Source organism: Mytilus californianus, unplaced genomic scaffold (assembly GCF_021869535.1).
Source record: "Mytilus californianus isolate M0D057914Y unplaced genomic scaffold, xbMytCali1.0.p SCAF_15, whole genome shotgun sequence".
NCBI classification, from domain to species: Eukaryota; Metazoa; Mollusca; class Bivalvia; order Mytilida; family Mytilidae; genus Mytilus; species Mytilus californianus.
Genome location: NW_026262637.1, coordinates 9,767,063 through 9,787,619, shown reverse-complemented (window position 1 = coordinate 9,787,619; position 20,557 = coordinate 9,767,063). Strand labels below are relative to the sequence as shown.

General features: G+C 32.7%; 1 protein-coding gene and 1 long non-coding RNA gene across 9 annotated transcripts in view; one reads left to right on the top strand and one right to left on the bottom strand.

Moving 5' to 3' along the window:
* The window catches only part of LOC127725357 (2'-5'-oligoadenylate synthase 1A-like), a 308,747-nt gene that overhangs the window by 70,528 nt on the left and 217,662 nt on the right, over positions 1 to 20,557 (top strand). The gene's annotated exons all lie outside the window — the stretch shown is intronic.
* LOC127725364 (uncharacterized) lies at positions 6,071 to 17,210 on the bottom strand. The gene is made up of 4 exons (XR_007992960.1): positions 17,072 to 17,210; positions 16,337 to 16,569; positions 10,644 to 10,811; positions 6,071 to 8,518 (listed from the first exon to the last, which is right to left on the bottom strand). It is a non-coding gene; the product is annotated as an uncharacterized LOC127725364 (long non-coding RNA).

Genomic DNA, 20,557 nt, shown 5'->3' with positions numbered 1-20,557 from the left:
CCATTATAGGTCAAAGTACGGCCTTCAACACGGAGCCTTGGCTCACACCGAACATGCATATTTAGGACGATAACATGTGTTTAGTATCAGCTTCTTAATACTAGACGGACACGCTTGATTTAATGTCGTATGATAGCTTACAATGCTAGGCTGCATTTTAACACATGCAACATTTATTTGTTGCTGTCTTGCATTTAGAGAAGCTTCATACAAGGGCTTTTTAAAATTGAAGATAAAATCATTCTTTAATTCATTTTTCTGCTTGTTGAATGATGTATTCTTATCAAATTGTTCAAACTTGAATTTATGCTGGTTGCATCTATCCCGTTGAACTTGAAATAAAAGAATACAACAGAGACGGTTAGGTTCATATCTTGATAAACATCAAGAAATTGACAGTGAAAACAAAACTGTTCGACAAATGAGTTGATTTCGATTTTCCTATTGTGACCTTTTTCCATTTATATGTAGGAAGCTTTAAAGCAGTATGTGTATATGGATTACATGTGTTCCAGATAATACGATTTTCCACTGCTTCCGACTCCTATCATGCATGATTTCCCTAACAGTGATTGCTTGAAGTTTTTGACCCCGCTTCTTTTTTGTAAAGTTGAAGCCATATATTCGACATTTTTAAGGACTATATATGTAGCAACTTTAAGACAGTATAGTATGTGTATTTACATGGATAATCCATTACATCAGTTTTACGGTCCCATCACGAATTGGTTGACCAGTACAATGTATCACCTAATTAGCGAGCTCAGATCTTCAGATTACAGTAAAGTCGAATGATCTGTACTTTTACAGAGATTGTTCTATTCTCGACTGTGACATTATGACTGTTTGTGGTTTTGCATACCGGTAGCAAGTGATACATGCATAGGTTAATATTGTTACCTTGATTTGTCTCTTTATCGATGTACGATATTTGAAATCGGAATAAAACTGTCGCCTTAATTTATCCTCGTCTCATGAGTTTCGTGCATTGTGACGTCACAATTTCCATTGAAAAAAGCATGCATAGTACGAATTCATATGACGTACGAAAACATATCATCTGACCATACTATCTTTTCCCTTTAACATAAAACGAATGGAAAATTTATTGAAAAAAAGTTTACATAATCATGCTACTGTCAGCAATGCAACAAAATCATAATGTAAAATGAGGGATATTGGGCATCAATTTATGACACAAGATCACTCGCGCACATAAAAACTAAAAATCAAAAGCCAGGCTGTGATCTTAAAACCTTTTTCTTATATAACTTTAAAACAAAATCATTATTTACCAAACATTGGTCTTTGATGTGAAAACTCCGTCGATGAAAGCCTCTGGAGACATCCATTTTACAGGAACTATAGCAGTACCTTTCCTTCTGTAGTAATTGGTTCTGAAATAATCAATGGCTTCTCAATTCAGTTACATGATCGGAATATGTGATCATAACATATTATTCTAGATGTGTAATAAGTACATGCTTATCGAGATTATTAGTAACATAGTGTGCTAGTCACCTAATACGATATATATGGGGTCAGTAAATTCCATATGGGGTGAGAGCGAAGCTCAAATCCCCATATGTAAATTACTGACCCCATATATATCGTATTAGGTCACTAGCACACTGTGTAACGAATTTATCTTTCCGACTATCTTAACATGTGGTATTTAGGCTAGTGGCATATCAAAGTGATTAAGTCTTCAATACTTAGTATTAACACTTACTTCCATTTGTCTATACAAAAACAAATGCCAACAATAACAACTTGTTAGCTTTAAATGTGTTTTATGAATTTATTTCAATCGTTCATCATCAATTTCTTTGTCTGTTGAAACTTCTCAGAGTTTTCCTCAACACCGTGTTTTTTTATAAAGGGACGTAACACCACTACTAACCGTGTATTGAAATAAGCCCCGCCTACTAACCTAATATGAACTATACACGGAGCACACGGTTGATTTTAACAAATTATATTCCTAAAAATATAGGAAATGTATAGGAGGTAAGATAATGACAGATACAGATTACTTTTAAATGTGACGTAAATTTTTGAATGGTTGTAACACAATACTTGCTTGTTGGTACATCATAGGTTTTAAGGGTCAACTAGTCAATTGAAACAATGGAAAACAGACAACTCTCATTCAAACAATAAACAAATCAAATGTAAACAGTGCAACATCCGATCATGAACTGCAGTTTCTATAAAACACACGTTTGCTAGTTTATTTAGTATATGTATATAAAGAAGATGTGGCATGATTGCCAATGAGACAACTCTCCACAAGAGACCAAATGACACAGAAACACCGTACGGCCTTCAACAATGAGCAAAGCCCATACCGCATAGTCAGCATAGTCGATATAGTAGTATTTGATAATTTCTGTTAAGATGGATAGTGAACGGCTGCATGGGATATTTTGAAGTGGAAGTGGAAGGAAAAGCGTCGCCAGTAAAACTGCATTTGCGACCGTCATATAGCCTATTGACGGTGTCAACTCTTCAACTACAGTGCTGTTATTCCATAAGTATCATACATGTACAATTTTGCATGCATTGTCAATGAGTCATTTAGGTTTTTAATAATAATAACTTACCTTCCAGTTAAACGGCTCATCCCAAAATCGCCGACTATTTTTATGGAATCGTTCTCTGACAATAGACATTTTCTCGTTGCAAGGTCTCTGTAATTAAAGAGCAATCAAAATACACATGTACATAAACTGAAATTAAATCATCAAAACATCGGATGTCAATTTACAAACAAACAAAATGTTGATAGAGTTGGTATTATTTTATTATAACGATTGAGTTGATAAACTATTGTATAACATTCAGGATAAAATTCCATCTGGTACAGTAAATCTTTGACAGTCGTTGGTTTCGCTAGTTGTTTTGCTCTGATCATAGTCATGCACCTCTAAAGCTTTCGGACCAACCTAATGAAGGGATTTCAGATATTCATGTTCAAAGTTTACCTGATGACGATATTCCAGAAACACGTGTTTTAGGTGTAATACCACCAAATCATAGTACGTCACATCCGGTTGCATACGAAAAAGGGTCGAAAAAAATATTCCCTTGAATTTGACATTTTGTAGGAAATTAATCCTACATTTCATTGCGGTAAAAAATTTCTGAGTCATAAACATATATCTTGGGTGTTTCAAAGCACCATTATTTTTTATTTGGTGTTTCTATAGAATGTTTTGGAAACTTGAGGTTACATGGTTACTAAAGCTTGTACACAGGAAAAAAGGGGTGAAAATTTGATTGGTTAACTTCCAGTGATAGTTATTTTCTTATATGCGATGAAATGTTATGTGAAATTTTGTCTATAGTACTGGACAGGATAAAACTTAACTCATGCCAAGTATTTCTTTATTTGAAACAAAGATAAATTCTGCACAATGTTTTGAAAAGTGCAAATTTAACAAAGACTAATAGGGGAACATCAATGGTGGTATTACACCTATTATGGGAAGCTGCACATGCACCTGTGACCTTGTGTGTACTCTCATTTGTTAAAATTTCTAGCTATTTAAGTGAAATATTACAAAAATGAAATATTCTGAGTGTATTGAGTCTCAAAAACACATTTTATGAGAAAATTGTTTTGAAATAGAACTCTACTATGAATATTAGTAGACAGAGCAAGCCATACTCAGTGTTTTGGGGAGCTTTTTCTTACTTTTTCTCCGTATTTCTTTTATTTTGCTATAATAGAAAACTTTTTCCTAAGTAATACTGTCATAGATATATAGTAATTAGTAAATGAAATTATTTTTGAAGCAGTAACAATAAATTATTCACTAAAAGGAAAGCTTTCTGGAACGCGGCGTAAATTTAAGTTTTACGTAAGGACTTATTGAAACCTCCATGGAGTCAGTAAACTTTTATATGGATAGTTCATTCAACTTGAATACTTCAATTACTCATTAATTATCACATTTCCTTCATAAATGAGTGAAAGTTACCCAAAAAAAAATATTTATTGGCCCAAAAAGTTGAAATTTTGAGGAAATGAAAGGTATAAATGGACCAAAAGGGACCTTATATTGAAGACAAAGAAACTAAAAATGCATTTGAACTGCAGGAAATATTTCAAGTTAAAATTACATGAAAAGCTGTTATGAAGACAAAAATGCAATTGAAATGCATGCAGATTTCAACAAATGCTGTGTCACAACTGGTTCTGGCTTCCGGCCAAAATTGTGCATCTTGGTTTTGAACGCTTATTTGTTTTCGCTTTGACTGAATATTTTGGTATAACGTTTACATATCTCAATTGATACGTTACGCTCATTCACATTCACACTATATGGACTTTATCAGCAGGGGCGTGCTACTTACACATCAGGATGATTGAAATCGACGCAAACTATGTTTTACGGTAACCATCACGAATTGGTTGATTGAGTCAATATGACTGTGTTTAAACTCAGTAGCGACATATTTTATTGCAGTCTTAGATATTCAAATAGTAGAATTGTCGTCTAATCCATAACTTTACAGATTGTGTCCTATTTCTGATTGTGAGATTTTGACAGAGAATGGATTCGCATTGCGAATGATGCATGCATAGGAGGAGCCGCTTACCCTGTCTCGCTCCTTTTGGAATTCATGTCGATTTTAAATAAAAGAAGAAGTGGACGATAAGGCCACTTATTAGCCCTTTGAATTCGAAAATCAATTTAATCATAAATCAACCTGATTCCTGACTATGGTAAATCCAGAAAAAAGCTTCGTTTCACATCGGATGTTTATATTCAAAATATCAAAATTATAAAAAAATCAATATATATTTTCTAATTTTTTTAATATATATCCATTTTTATGCATACATATATATTATATATTATATTATATGAACACATATTTTGATTTTGTGGATAAATATTTTGTTTTTATGAACAAATACTTAATTTCCACGAAGAATTATTTTTTTTATGAACATATATTTTATTTTGTGAATATAACGTTTGACACACCATAGAATGCAGAAAACATTAACAATTAAAAGAAAAACAAAATTTCGAGTTCTGTAAAATATAACAACATACCTTTTCCTTATCTGATCAAAAAGACAAAATGCATCTAACTCGAATAATTCAGCGTTATACCAAACGAAACTCAATATCTCTATGATTTCAAAAGAGAGGTAGACGATATCAAAGGATATTCGAACTCATATATCAAAGACCAACTTGTTATTGGCTTTGAACTAGCTTTCAGTAATTGTGAGTACTTTGTGTCTTTTGTCTTTTTCTGATTTTGTTTTCCTGCTTCGTGCAGATTGAATGATTCAACTCATTTTTACCTACTGATTTTATTGTTTGTATTTATGTTGTGCTGTTACACTACTGTCACAAGTTAGCGGAATGCTAACTGCCCACAAACATATTTAATCCCGCCACATTCTTCATATAATTTTCCAAAGTCAGGAGCCCGTAATTCAGAGGTTGTCGTTGGTTGTTGTCTTTTGTTTATTTGTTTTATCCTCAATCAGGCCATTCTGTTTTTGTTTTTTGTTTGAAGTATGTCATATATATTTTTCTATTTTAAGGACTTTTATAACTTACTATACGATATGAGTGTTGCTCATTGTTAAAGGCCGTACAATGACCAATAATTGCTTAAATCCACTTCGTTTGAATAGTTCTCTCATTGGCAATCATAGAACATCTCCTTATTTTTAAATTATATTGACAACACCATGGCAAAAAGACGACAAGACAAACAAATCCACACAACGCAACATAGAAAACATATACACAGCTACCTACGACCAGAATAGGGACGATCGATATAATGCCTGGTGGGGTAGTGTCTCGTAGTATAGGAGCCAATACAAAAACTCGTTGAGAGGTCCATGGGTGGTCTGTTAAAAGGAAAATTAATCTCAGCTGCTTTTTTAGATTAAAGATATTATCCAGTTTTTCATGTTTCATGTGACGACATCGAAACAACGCATGCGATACCTTTTTGATCGAATACCAGATGCATGTCATGTTGATTTCTGTCATCCGTCTTGTGGCAGATTAATGTATAATGTACAAAATAAAAGTATTCCTTTATTTCAAAAGTAGATATGCCTATATCACTGGCTTAACTAACTGAAAATTTATAATTAAGTTTGAAAGATTTGTACATCAAAATTTTAGATACAACAGCAACAATGCTTCATTTGCCTAGGTTTTTTTCTAAATTTTTAACTTTCTTTACTTTATTTTAAAGATTTCTTTATTGTCATTTGTATCAGTTGCTTGATTTAGAAACTGCTGACATAAAATTAACATTAACACGTGCCATATATAAATAATTATCACATGTTATTTAGATAATTGCTATTAAAGCCATTACAGTATCTATCTATATACACAAAGTCCTATGAACCTAGCATTTAGAAAAAAGTATGTCGGCCGAAAACGACTAATGAGACACTATCATTAAAACAGAAATGTAATACATACATAAAAATATTATTTTTTTACATGTATAAAGTATTTCGTAAATAAAAAAAAAAAAACATATATAATTTCCTGATTACGTCATGTTTTCGTCGGTAAAACATAGAAGACAGTGAATTAGCTCTAGTCCATTATTTTGTACATAATCAGGTCGTTAGTTTTCTAGTTTGAATTGTTTTACATTTTGCATTTCGGGGTCTTTTATAGCTGACAATACGGTATGGGTTTACCCTTGTTGAAAGCCGTACGGTGACCTATAATTGACAATTTCTGTGTCATTTGGTCTTTCTTGAAGAGTTGTGTCATTGGCAGTCCTACCATATCTCTTATTTTTATAGCTACAAGAAGAACCATATTCTCATTACACATAAGGTAATGGAGTTTTTCAATATCGCATAAATAATCAAAATCAACATTTAAAAGACAGGCTTTGGCATATAATTCATATCTGATATCAGAGAAAAACCAATAATTAAACAGAAAGTGCTTCTCATCTTCAATTTGACCACTATCACAAAAAATATACACAAACAATCTTTAGTGGTTATGGTAGTATAGCATACTGACTTGTTTCAACTTTATATATATTACCTTCAAATTGAGAACGATAACACAATAACCCGATATTGATACATGATGATAGTACTTCTCATATGCTAGCTCATGGTAATAGTGCTCAAGAACGATGTGTAGCACTATTATGGCTCATTATTCTAGTTTCTAGCTCTCAATCATACCTTTACTGTAACATTTTTACTTAGAAGTTTGTTCCAATCTCGAGTCAGAGTCAACATATGCGAAGTACAAACAGAACTATGTGAAAGTGCTTTCTAGTATATTACATTATAATTGCAACATATAGCATGTATTGCATGTAGACAAATTGTTAACAAATATGAATAAATTGGAGATAAATGTAAATGTTGTATACATGTATCTCCAATTTATTCATATTTAAAGATAGCATTACACAAATACAAGCAACACTATAATATAGTTCCTAAGAGCCACAAGCTCAAAGTACTAGACTGGATGATTTAAAATCATGCCGTCCTACTCTATGATATTGGTGGCTGTACTTCCAATCCAACTTGATCAGGCTAAACTTGAACAAGAAATTAATGCAGAAACAACATTTAGAATTATTTCTGTCTGTGTGTGTGTATGTGTGTGTGTAAGGGGTAATCAGTAAGTGTGTTATGTGTATTTCAGGGACGTCATGGAAAACGCACAGATCTAATCAACTGAGAAACATGGTAATGTACATTCGATAAGAAAGTTCCAACGGATCATCATCGTCCAGGAGAGAAAATCTAACAACTAGTGAAATGTTCAATTTCGACTTATGGTCACCAGCTCATAATGGCATGCACGTTTCTATTCGATTTATTGCATTCTACACACATCTAGATTCCTTACCAAACGTTTGTAGCAAATACAAACATTTTTGAAGTATGAAAGTGTATATGAATTTTACAACTGTTACTGGCCTTTCTATTTGATTGATGTCATTCTGGTGTCGGATGCTGACTAGATCTGAAAGCAAGTATATCATCGTCATCTACGGTTGCAATCTTATATGGAACATCCTGCCATGTCTTAATATTTTTAGGTCCTTGTTTTGCCACATTATATACTTTAATATACTTCTGAGCCACAACAACTAATTCACAGTCATTGTTCAGGTTTATATGTCCCCATTCATGCCTACATTCACTAAACACTTTATCAGTCAGTTTTATGTCTTCAGTTACAATGTGTTATATTGGCTTGTGTGTAATACGTCCAAAGATAGAATTAAAGTTCACCAACTTTATGTTGACTTTTTTCAAGCGCTTTCTTCCGTGTTACTTCCTCAGATTCGAAGAGAAGTTTTTCACTTCTATTTATCTTTTCTCTAACTTCATGCTCGCCCATTGCTAGGACAGCATTTACTGCCCTTTCCATCAACACCATCCTCTCTACATTAATGGTTTCACGTAGATTTTGTTTTTCGGATCCTTTTATTATCTCCTTTCCACCAGCGGTTCTAATTCTACCTGAAAATCCACTAAAAATTTAATTAAGAATATAGGATAATAATATATTAATATATGAGAATACATATCTGTATATCAGAACCATAGGTTCAAATCTCGGTAATTGTAGGACACATATTTTAGACGACCTATTTGTAGATCTAAAAAGTAAAATCACAAAAATACTAAACTCCGAGGAAAATTCAAAAAGGAAAGTCCCTAATCAAATGGCAAAATCAAGAGCTCAAACACATCAAACGAATGGATAACAACTGTCATATTCCTGACTTGGTACAGGCATTTTCTTATGTAGAAAATGGTGAATTCAACCTGGTTTTATAGATAGCTAAACCTCTTGTATGACAGATGTATACAATTCAATTATAGTGACAACGATGTGTAAACAAAACAAACAAACATAATAAGTAAAAATGTCAAAAATAGGGGCACAGCAGTCCACATTGTTTTGTAATCTTAATCACTATAAAACAAGCAAATATGTCAACAAAGATAAACAAAAAGACATATAGACAAAGCACATCGGAAAACTGAAAGACAAGAATACAAAAATGTACCATAGCACAATAACACGATTTTATTTATCAATGTAAAATCCACCCATAAAGGATGGAAAATTTTAAGTACTGGCGTAGAATCGCGCGTTTGACGTCACACAGGTAGATATAAAATAATTTTGTCGTTCAAAGTATGACGGGATACATAAGTACAGAGTCACGTCAAATAGATATCACAAAAAACAGACTTAACAGTAAAAGTAATATTGATAAAGACAAATAAAAGAATACTATAACACGTTATTAAGATGATAAACAACGTCAGTACGCAGAATCTATACTTCAAGACCATCGTGTATTATTTGTGAAGTTGATACGAAATATTTATCAACAAGGACTTGGTACCTTCCGATGAACTTTTTTAGAAAAAGGACGAGACGTTCTTTGACATACCCCTGGTTCATCAACTTTCTGCTCAGACACTGGTGACGTTTTATATAATTACAAAGTCTGAGTATGAGCTGCAAGCTCTTGAATACCGAATAAGTTGGGAAATGTATATCCCATATGCAGGTGAAGTTGGTATATTGCTACTAAGGTGGGGGAAATTGATAATTTCAAAATTAAAATCGTCTCGTTTGTCATTGATTCTGGAACTGAGATGACTGTGTATGTCAAATTCGAGGTATAAGTCTAAAAATGAGGCGGATGAAGCCGTGTCTGTTGTTTCTTTAATTTCTAGTTCTGGGGGATATATTAATTGAACCCAATCAGAAAAGTTCGGATTGTTAATAGAAAGAACATCATCAATATATCTGAAAGTGAAATTAAATAACCTGGCTTCTTTGATCTTCTTGTTTTTGACAAGTGTCTGAAGGAACTACGATTCATATGAAAATAAGAAGAGGTCGGCAAGGAGAGGCGCACAGTTCGTTCCCATAGGAATGCCGACAATTTGTTGAAATAGTCTACCTCCAAATCCATTAAATATGTTGTCAATAAGAAACTCCAGCATACTGATCAATTGCTCCTCTGTGTAGCATGTTTTACCCTTTTGTTCACTATTAACAACATATGCCTTATGGTATTCCAAAGTAATAAATTTATAGCGTATACTACCATTTTTATGTTGAAAAGCATTGTGGATTATTTCTTTTAGACGGTTTTTCAATTTCACATGGTGAATGGTGATATACAAGGTTGAAAAATCAAAAGTTTTGATAGAACTAATTTCAGAAAAAGACCGAGATTTAAAATTATCCAGAAGTTCTTTAGAGTTTTTAAGAATCCACATAGGGTTAATGGTTAACGCTCAAATTAAAACAGATTCGTTTTATATATCGATAATAAAATGTAACAGGTTTATAATTTAGTATGGTGGCCGTATGCTTCGTTAATTAAGACTTGTCTGTTGTTTGCATTGGTTGGTTTACCCTAAAACGATTAACATCTATTGATTCTTGTGTACTTTAAATTTTGTATTGACACCGATGAGCTGTAAAGTTCAAGGTAATAAAAAATTTAAATATATGTTTTGAAATAAAAAGATCAAAAGATCAAAATAAAATATATATTAAATGGTTATCTTTATTGTCAGAAAAAAAATTCATACTTTAAAGCTATTCACAAACCTCTCAAATGATGGCTTGTAATTTTATTTGCTGTAAATCGGTATCGTATTATCGTGTTACATTCAGGTATATCAATTCCTTCGCTGGCTACTAAAGTTGCCACAATACATTTGTGCACACCAGATTTAAAGTTAGTTAACACTTCCTGTTGTTTATGTTTGGTAATAACTTGTGAAAATAGAATACATTGGAATAAGTTAAACAAATCAAACGTTAAGATAACGAATAATAAATATTTTTTTTTTATATTTATTTTATTTTTTCAAAACACATAATGCAAAATCATGATAATAATATATATAAATTATTCTTTACAGTGCAGATAATACAATGTCAGATAATTATAATTAAGTTAATTTTAACAATTCTTAAAATTACTATTTTCTTAAAAATAGTTTGAGTTTTTTGCTGCAAACTAAATTATCTATGTTTTGTTTTATTTCTATGGTAAAATTTTGAAGAAGAAAAAAAAATGTAAAAAGAAATTAAAAGAAAAAAAAAAAAAAATTTGTCAAAAAAATCAAAAACAAGTGTATGAAATTTGTAAGAAAAAAAAAGAAAAATTGGTCATCAGTGGTTTGCTCTACATATCACTGCATTTATATGGTACTTGATTCAAGGCAGATGAAAAGTAAAAATAATGATATGTGTGTATGTAATCAAAACTAGAGGCTCTTAAGACCCTGTGTCGCTCACTTTGGTTTATGTGCATATCAAACAAATGACAGTCTCCAAAATTGTAGAAGAAATAGACTTCATGACAAAAATCTCTATTTTGATGATCTTGTATTACTGATCTTTTAGTCTGTTTAGTTTCTCTTTATCTTCCTTAGTTTTTGCTCAAAACAAATCCTCATGTAAGGGCAATCACTCCTATAAAGAGTGACAGTCTACTAACTATATCGGCAAAATTTGACTTTTTAATAGATCTTGCCTTGCTGATCATTTTTGTGATTTAAAGTGTTTATTTATCTTTCATAATTTAAATCATATAAGGCATAACGGAAAAACAATGTTTCCCTGTAAATATCATAGTTTTCATCATTTTTTTTTCATGATATTAGGCAAAAATGAAAAAAAAAACAAATGGTAAAATCTGTCATCTATGGCCAATAACTCCTATAAGAATTTGTCTAACAGTTTTGACGTATATGGACAATTTCAGGAATCTGTTCGAATTTGAATGTCTTGTTTGTCTTTCTTGAGGAATTAATTTATTATTTTGAGGTATTGCAACCTTTTCGTGTTCTATTTTTTATAGCATTACCAATCTTGAATCTTTTCCTCTGTCAGAGAGGCTGTGCCATTCAAGGTGTTGTAACATGTTACCAACGCGTTATGTGTTTCTGTATTTGTTGGTAACTAAACGGGCAGCCCTCCTTTGAATTTTTTCAATGCTATCTATATCTTGGTGTAAGTATGGATCCCAAACAGAACAAGCATACTCTAGTGAAAGTCTAACTAGGGACTTGTATGCTTGCTCTTTAATATATGTTGAGCTTATATTCAGGTTCCTCCTTAGAAAGCCTAGGGTGCTATTAGCTTTCTTGCATATGCTGTTAATGTGTACATTCCATTTAAGGTTTGAACTGATGGTTACCCCCAGATATTTTGCTGTTGTTACATATTCTAAAGAGTGATTGTGTATTGTGTAGTTACATGTGATTTTGTTTTATTTCTGGTGACTGAAATTACGTTACACTTATCAGCTGGGTGCAATGCCATTTTCCACATAGTTTCTCATGATGCCAATTTGTCACGATCTTGTTGTAATGTAGATGCATCAGAATTTGATTTTATTGCCAAAAAAACTATTGTGTCATCTGCAAATAAACGCACTGTAGATGTTAGACAGTTGGAATCTGGTTTATGTAATACAGGAAAAGACTAGGTCCAAGAACTGACCTCTGTGGAACCCCTGACTCGACTGTAACATACTCTGATTTCCCCCCTCTAAAACAACTGTCTGCTTGCGATTGCTTAAGAAATTTTGTATCCAGAAATTTAATTCCCCCTGTATCCAGTAATGTTGAAGTTTATTAATGAGAAGAGAATGTGAAACTTTATCGAATGCTTTAGAGAAATCCATGACCAAAATATCTGTTTGTTTACCGTTTTCCATGTTAAGTGAGACATCATCTATAAATCTATAGCAAATTCAGCAAACACAATATCATGATCAGATAGACCGCGAATAACTTCAACACGTTGTACTTGGTTTGGTAAGTTTGTAATTATCAGATCAAGGATATTGTCTTTACGTCTAGGAACATCAACAATCTGGGTGAGACATATGTCGTCAAGTCAGTTGTTAAAGAAGTAATGAAGGTGTGGGTAATTAGTGTTTGGTTTTAGTGATCTGTTGTTCCAATTCCAACCAGGGAGATTAAAGTCTCCTCCTATAATAAGCGTAGAATTTTTTATTTGTGTAGCTTTTTTTATCAATAAGTCAAAGATTTTAAAACTGGTTTCATCAGTTGTTTTTGGATTATAGAAGAAACTTTAGTACAAAGTTTTCGAACAAACAATGTCTACTTTTGCCCAGACCATTTTTGTTTTGTCAGGGGTGCAAGTTCATATACCTCAGAGTTAATAAGTTCTTTCTTTACAGCTATAAGAACACCACCCCTTCTTTGGATGTTTCCGTCTTCTTTCTGTCATTTCAGTACAATTTAAAATTGTCAGAAATATTCAAACATCTTTGATTTTTGGGTTTAACCAAGTTTCTGTGCCAAATATTATATCAGGTTTTGTGCTGTCAATGGTGTTATTTACTAGATGTTGCTTGTTTTTAATTGACTGTTGGTTGGAAGGCAGAGTCATCGGATACATTTTTTAAACTCGATACCCTGATGATGAATGTGGTCAAGTTTGGTTAAATTTGTCTCAGTAGTTTCAGAGGAGAAGATTGTGGTAAAAAGTTACAACAATTTACAAAAAATTGTTAAAAATTGACTATCAAGGGCAATAACTCCTTAAGGGGTCAATTCACGATTTTGGTCTTGAAGACTTATTGGTAGATCTTACATTGATGACCCTTATTGCTGTTTACAGTTTATCTCTATCTATAATAATATTCATGATAATAACCAAAAACTGCAAAATTTCCTTAAAGTTACAAATTCAGGGGCAGCAACCCATATACGGGTTATCTGATTCGTCTGAAAATTTCCTGGCAGATAGATCTTAACCTGATGAGCATTTGTACCACTTCAGATTTGCTTTAAATGGTTTAGTTTCAGAGATATAAGCCAAAATCTGCATTTTACCTCCTACGTTCTTTTTTTAGCCATGTCGGCCATGCTGGTAGGTAGGCGGGGTTATCTGACACTTACTTTAAACAGGATAGCCTTATGATTATTGTGACCAAGTATGGTTAAATTTGTCCTTGTGGTTTCAGAGGAATAGATTTTGGTAAAAGATTACAAAGATTTACAAAAAAATGTAAAAAATTTACTATAAAGGGCAATAACTCCTCAAGAGGTCAATTGACTATTTTGGTCATTTGACCTATTTGTAGATCTTACTTTGCTGTACATTATAATTACTGCTATTTACAGTTTATCTCTATCTATAATAATATTGTAGATAATAACCAAAAACTGCAAAATTTTCTTAAAATAACCAATTCAGGGGCAGCAACCCAACTACTGGTTGTCTGATTTGTCTGAAAATTTCAGGACAGCTTTTTTTTCCAATTTCAGATTTGCTCTAAATGCCTTGGTTTCAGAGATATAAGCCAAAATCTACATTTCACCCCCCATGTTATATTTTTAGCCATGGCGGCCATCTTGGTCCAGGTCATCGGACACATTTTTTTAAACTAGATACCCAATGATGATTGTGGCCAAGTTTGGTTAAATTTGGTGCAGTTGTTTCAGAGGAGAACATTTTTGTAAAATTTAACGACGGACGAAGGACGACGGACGCGAAGTGATGAGAAAAGCTCACTTGGCCCTTTGAGCCAGGTGAGCTAAAAGGGTTAAAAATATTCTTTTGACATACAATTGGTTTACCAAAAGTAAGTTCGAACACCACACACATAATCTTTAAATCTTCTTCAAAACGACGAACATTTTTTTTTCTCAAGAAAAATGTATGCCTTCAAGGAAAATTGAAACTTGAAATAAAAAAAATAAATAATAATAACACTGGTCGAGGACCAGGTACCGTCAGGTTCCAGGTTACGTCATTACGTATGAATTCGGCATACTGCTATTATGTGCTGATAGACACATACTTTTGTTTCATATTTGAAAACTCTGTTTTGTTGATGATAATATTCTGGGTTTTTTAATTCTTATTACATGTTGTGCGAAGATACGCATGTCATATAGCAAAATTTAGGGTTCTTATTCTAATTTGCATAGCGGCCATTTTGCCGTATCATGACGACAGCCATTACGATAGGATTATATATGCCCCTTAAATATAAATGACAATATGCCAATTCCTATGTCAAATCAACAATTTGTCCACATATAGGTGAATTGAACATGTTATTTGACTTTTGTCTGGGTACAAGAGAACATTGTCTACTTTGACAACTTTCGGACTTTTTAGTTTGAAAATCGGAGGCGTAACCGTAGTATAATTGCTATATAAAATAACCAAAAAATCGGAAAAACAGCAAGATTCAAAATAGAAATAAAGATACAAGCAGATACTGTTCATGATTTGTCCGCATATAGGGAAACACCTTGTAGGTTGAATTTTCAGGTTTAATATTTATCTTTTATCTTTAATACCTGCTTTCTTAAGTTTTCGGCCAAATTCTTTGAAAAACATGATGAATATATCCTTCTCATTTCGTAAAAAGTCAGATCACCCCCAGTTTTGGGTGGGGTTCGTGCTGCTTAGTCTTTAGTTTTCTATGTTGTGTTTTGTGTACTTTTTTTGTCTGTCTGTCTGTCTGTTTGTTTTTTTTTCTTTTTTTTAGCCATGTCGTTGTCAGTTTATTTTCGATTTATGAGTTTGAATGTCCCTCTTGTATAATCACTATATAAAAAACAAACAAATATGTAACAAAGAAGCACAAAAATATATCGTCAAGCTCATTTTCATGCTACTTGTTTTTATAAATTTGTATATCAGTTAAATTTTCAATAAAAAAAAAGCCATGAATGAATGGCATTTCTGCCTCAAAATTAGTTCCTTTAAAATCAATCATGTGCTGTTTCTTCTTATTCAAATTTGTCGTAAAAAGTAAAATAACAAAAATACCGAAACTCCCTTTCTCCCTCTTTAATGTTTAAGCTATGCAATATATAAAAACATTGAGTAGATGCTAGATCTCGGAATCAAATTTGGTTTTTTATAGACTCGGATTTCTTCGAATTTAATTTTTCAACTAGTATATAAGTATAACAATAATAACGAAATCCAAGGTAAATTTAAAAAAAAGCAGCCATATTGGCATTATGTAGATTACTAGATCAGTTCATTCGTCATTAATGACGGCGGTGCAGTGGGTCATATTTAGTTTTTTTTATTCGCGGTAACATAGAATGACTGAACTAAACATTATATTAATTTCAAAATCATACGATTTTTTTTTGTTCGGTGATTTTGCAGATTCAAATTAGCTTAAATTAAAAATAGCATGTTCTCTTTTGTTGCTTGTTTTGAGTCATAAAAAAAGAATATTTTTCAAATAAACAGTGATTTTGATAAATGGTTATAAACCTATTCACCTCCGTCCTCTGGTCCAGCCTGTGACCCAGGGAAGTATTGACAATTGAGATTTTTACGCATTCAAGTTGTTTAGCCAGTGCCCTGGCAGTAGCTGCTGTCTTCACAAATATTAAAAACCTAGAATTGTCTCCCTGTTTTTCATATTCAGTCTGTAGAAGATGGATAATTTTCTGTACATCTGGATTTACATCTTCTTGCTCAGGAATAAGAGAACGCATGTATATGCACACATCTGAAATACATTTTTCATGAACAGTTGTCAACCCCTTGGACTAGAATTGTTTAAAGTGTTCCTTGATCATCGAAATTTAAAACAAACCAGTACACGTGCAGCAATAATGACATGCCTTGGAATACTAGATCAGTAAATTTGCCATAAATTAATGCTGTGGGTCATGATTTAGTTTGGTATTTAGAGATAACATAAAGCAGTGTTATGCCTCATTTAAACATTATACATTGTAATGTTCTTCCAATGAAGTGTTGAACATGTTGAAGATAAGATTACTGTAACAGTAATTGTTTTGTTAGACTAGTGTGAATTATATTTTGCCTATATCTTATTAATTTTTTTGACATACTGTTTGTGTTTAATATTTAAATATTTAAAACATCGTTTTTTGCAAAGACTTTCAGTGTCATCAGTTCGTTAGGAGATAAGATGTCATACTTACTTTTATGTTAGTCATGGATAAAAGCTGATACAACATTGGATGTCCCGTCAATAAACTCACCCTCTAGATATTTCGAAATTTCTTGTTCTTCTATTGTATTGGCATTTCTACTCTGCATTGATTCTTGTGATGACTTTCTACTTATCAAGTCCCCAACTGCATGTGTATCAAGAAGTGAATTCAATTCCAGACATTCTGCATATATCTAAGAAAACACATAAAACAGATCCACATCAATGAAGCAATCATTGCACGACAAATGTAAGTAACAGTACACTTTAAATGTGTATTTCGGTGTTTTATCAATACATATACAAAAATCTCTTTTCATGACTTTACTTTATAGCAAATACACCGACAAATATTTACGGCATCACATCAACTACTTTCAGGTTCAATAGATTTTACTGTGGCTGCTTCTACATTGCATTTTAGCAACATCTCAGCAACGCCTGCATACGGAGAATTATATAAAGCAGTTGATTTTTAAAATTTTTTACCATGATGTATTTATTCTAAAACCAGTTGTTGGCATAACACGGGTTATGTTCTTCTCATATATTTTATGACGGTATAATACTAAACCCCTAAAGGAGGGATTGTGCCTGATATTCATATAATGAAGACATAATCTTTTAATCAGTTTAATTGAGGTCTGAAGCTGGCATGTCAGTAACTGCTAGTAGTCTGTTGTTATTTATGTATTATTGTCATTTTGTTTATTTTCTTTTGTTTCTTATTCTGACATCGGACTCGGACTTCTCTTATACTGAGTTTTACTGTACGTACTGTTGTGCGTTTGTTTTTTCTACATTGGCTAGAGGTAAAGGGGAGGGTTGAGATCTCAAAAAACATGTTTAACCGCGCCGCATTTTTGTGCCTGTCCCAAGTCAGGAGCCTCTGGCCTTTGTTAGTCTTGTATCATTTTTAATTTTAGTTTCCTGTGTATAATTTGGAGTTTAGTATGACGTCCATTATCACTGAACTAGTATACAGATTTGTTAAGGGGACAGCTGAAGGACGCCTTCGGATGCGGGAGTTTTTCGCTGCATTGAAGACCCATTGGTGGCCTTCGGCTGTTGTCTGCTCTATGGTCGGGTTGTTGTCTCTTTGACACATTCCCCATTTCCATTCTCAATTTTATTGGACTATTGCACATTTCGAATGACCCATTGGATAATTATTTCTCTTTTTAGTTGCAGAAACACATTATTATCGAAATAAGCCGATCAGAATCAAATATTGCCCCTGGAGGTCATAAAATGTAGTCGTCCATAAATGAATTTGTACACTGTTAGAGACTAGTTCATTCAATCCTTTTAAATAATTTGACTTCAATTGGCTACAAAATTTAAAAGGTAAAGTGGACAGTAATTTTTCAAAGATTTGATTGGAACAAAATAAACTTCGACATTTTTACTTATTGTGTCTGTTTGTTTTGTTCACACATCGTTGTCAATATAATGGAATTTGATGCGACTGTCACACAAGTGAGAGGTTTAGCTAGCTTTAAAACCAGGTTTAATCCACCATTTTTTACATAAGAAAATGCCTGTATCAAGTCAGGAATATGACAGTTGTTATCCATTCGATGTGTTTGAGCTTTTGATTTTACCATTTGATTAGGGACTTTCCTTTTTGAATTTTCCTCGGAGTTTTGTATTTTTGTGATTTAACTTTTTTCGAAGGAACGATGATTCTCCCAATTATCAATGTTCTTCAATTTTTGAATATTTTTTCTTTTTTTTTTAAATTCCCTGCATACAAATTGCCTTGGTTGTGATCCGTTTCTTTCTTCCATGCATTGTTAAAATTGTGCATTCAGAGTAAAGATGCAAAAAAGCACGCACAAAAGACGAAAGCCAGAAGACGATAAAAAAAATCGACGTATCTTTCCTGACACCTTGTTAACGAAAGGAATCATCTATGTTTTGTTATTTTAGACAGCAATAACAAATAGGAAGAAGTGTTATGATGCCAACGAGGCAGCTGTCTACCAGAGACGAAATAACGTAGAAGTTTGCAACTATGAAGTTTTCGTACGGCCTTCGTAAAACCAATACCGCTTAGAAAGTTATAAAAGATCCCGAAATGACAAATGTAAGGAACTTATGAACTGATATACAAAAAACGAAACGAAAAACAAATAAAACAAAAAACGACAACATTTTAATTGCAGTCTCCTGGCTTTGAACGGACACATATAGAACGTGGCAGTGATACACAACGAAAATAAAATGAGATATATAGACTACTCACTTCTAAATGACGTAAGTATGTCAATAGCAGTCTTGGAACACATTCATCTTTATTCAAGATAGTCTCCACCTTCAGTCTAGTTTCTGTTATCCACATAACGTATGTTTGTTCTATTTTATTGAAAGGAGGGTTGTTAAGGCTTCGTTGCACGAGATGTATATCTTGTATTTTGATATGCAGGAACTGCTGAACTGAAAATCAATAAAATACTGATATATTTAATGTTCACGTCAACAAAACCAAAATTAACGGGAAAACCCAAACTTATATGATATTCTTTATTAACTTACAAATGTAGCTATAACAAACTTTAATTTAAAAAAGTATATAAAAGTGTTAATTTTCGAGTAAATAGTAATACGGATTCTTAGTATTATAACGTTGAAATATACACGATATACGACACCGGATATATATGTCGATAAAAGTGTCGAAATCATTTGCATGTAGTATACTGACAATCTTGCTACTGGAAGTATGCATGTAAATAATATTTGGAAAACAAGTAACCAATTAAACGGAGATGAGATAGCAGTTCTATTTGCATTCTTGGAAAACTATATTATGTATTCAATGGAATCCATACTTACCCTTTACAGACTGAAACATTTTTTCAACATAGGATATTGATGACTTTAATTTATCTTGTATCGGATTTCGTCTTCTGATTTTCATCGGTAATTCGGTAAATTTCCACACAATTAGCATTCTATAGGAAATAATTTATGCAAAATATGGTATGGAGCATAGATCAATAACTATAAGATCATATTTTCTTTGTGAAAAAAAAATTCATACCTGAATCACGTGGAAAGCTGATCGACAGGGAAATAAACCGTGTATTTACCTTGTATCGCCACAGAGGTATGTTTTTCAAGGTTCTCTCTATGCCTACGAACTGTAGACAAATGTGCTACATCCATTTGTGTCATGACCATGATCAAGTGTTCCTTTGCTGAAAACACATCTTTAGCTTTTGGTCCTGGAGAGGCCGTCAAACCTACTATCTGAAATGATGTGCACACAGATATAAATTGGGAGGCAGAAGATACTAAAGAGAAAAATTCACAAGAAGGAATGATACTGACCACGCCACAGTATAAGACGAAAAACGACGAGAAAACGAACAAGTTCACCAAACAATACATAGAAAATTAAGGACTCAGAGACACGTATCCCTATCTAAACTGGGCATGATATTTGGTGCTCTGGACGGATTTTATAAGAAAAAGAGAAATACGTTAATAATATAGATGCGGAAGATACCAAAGGGATATTCAAACTCAT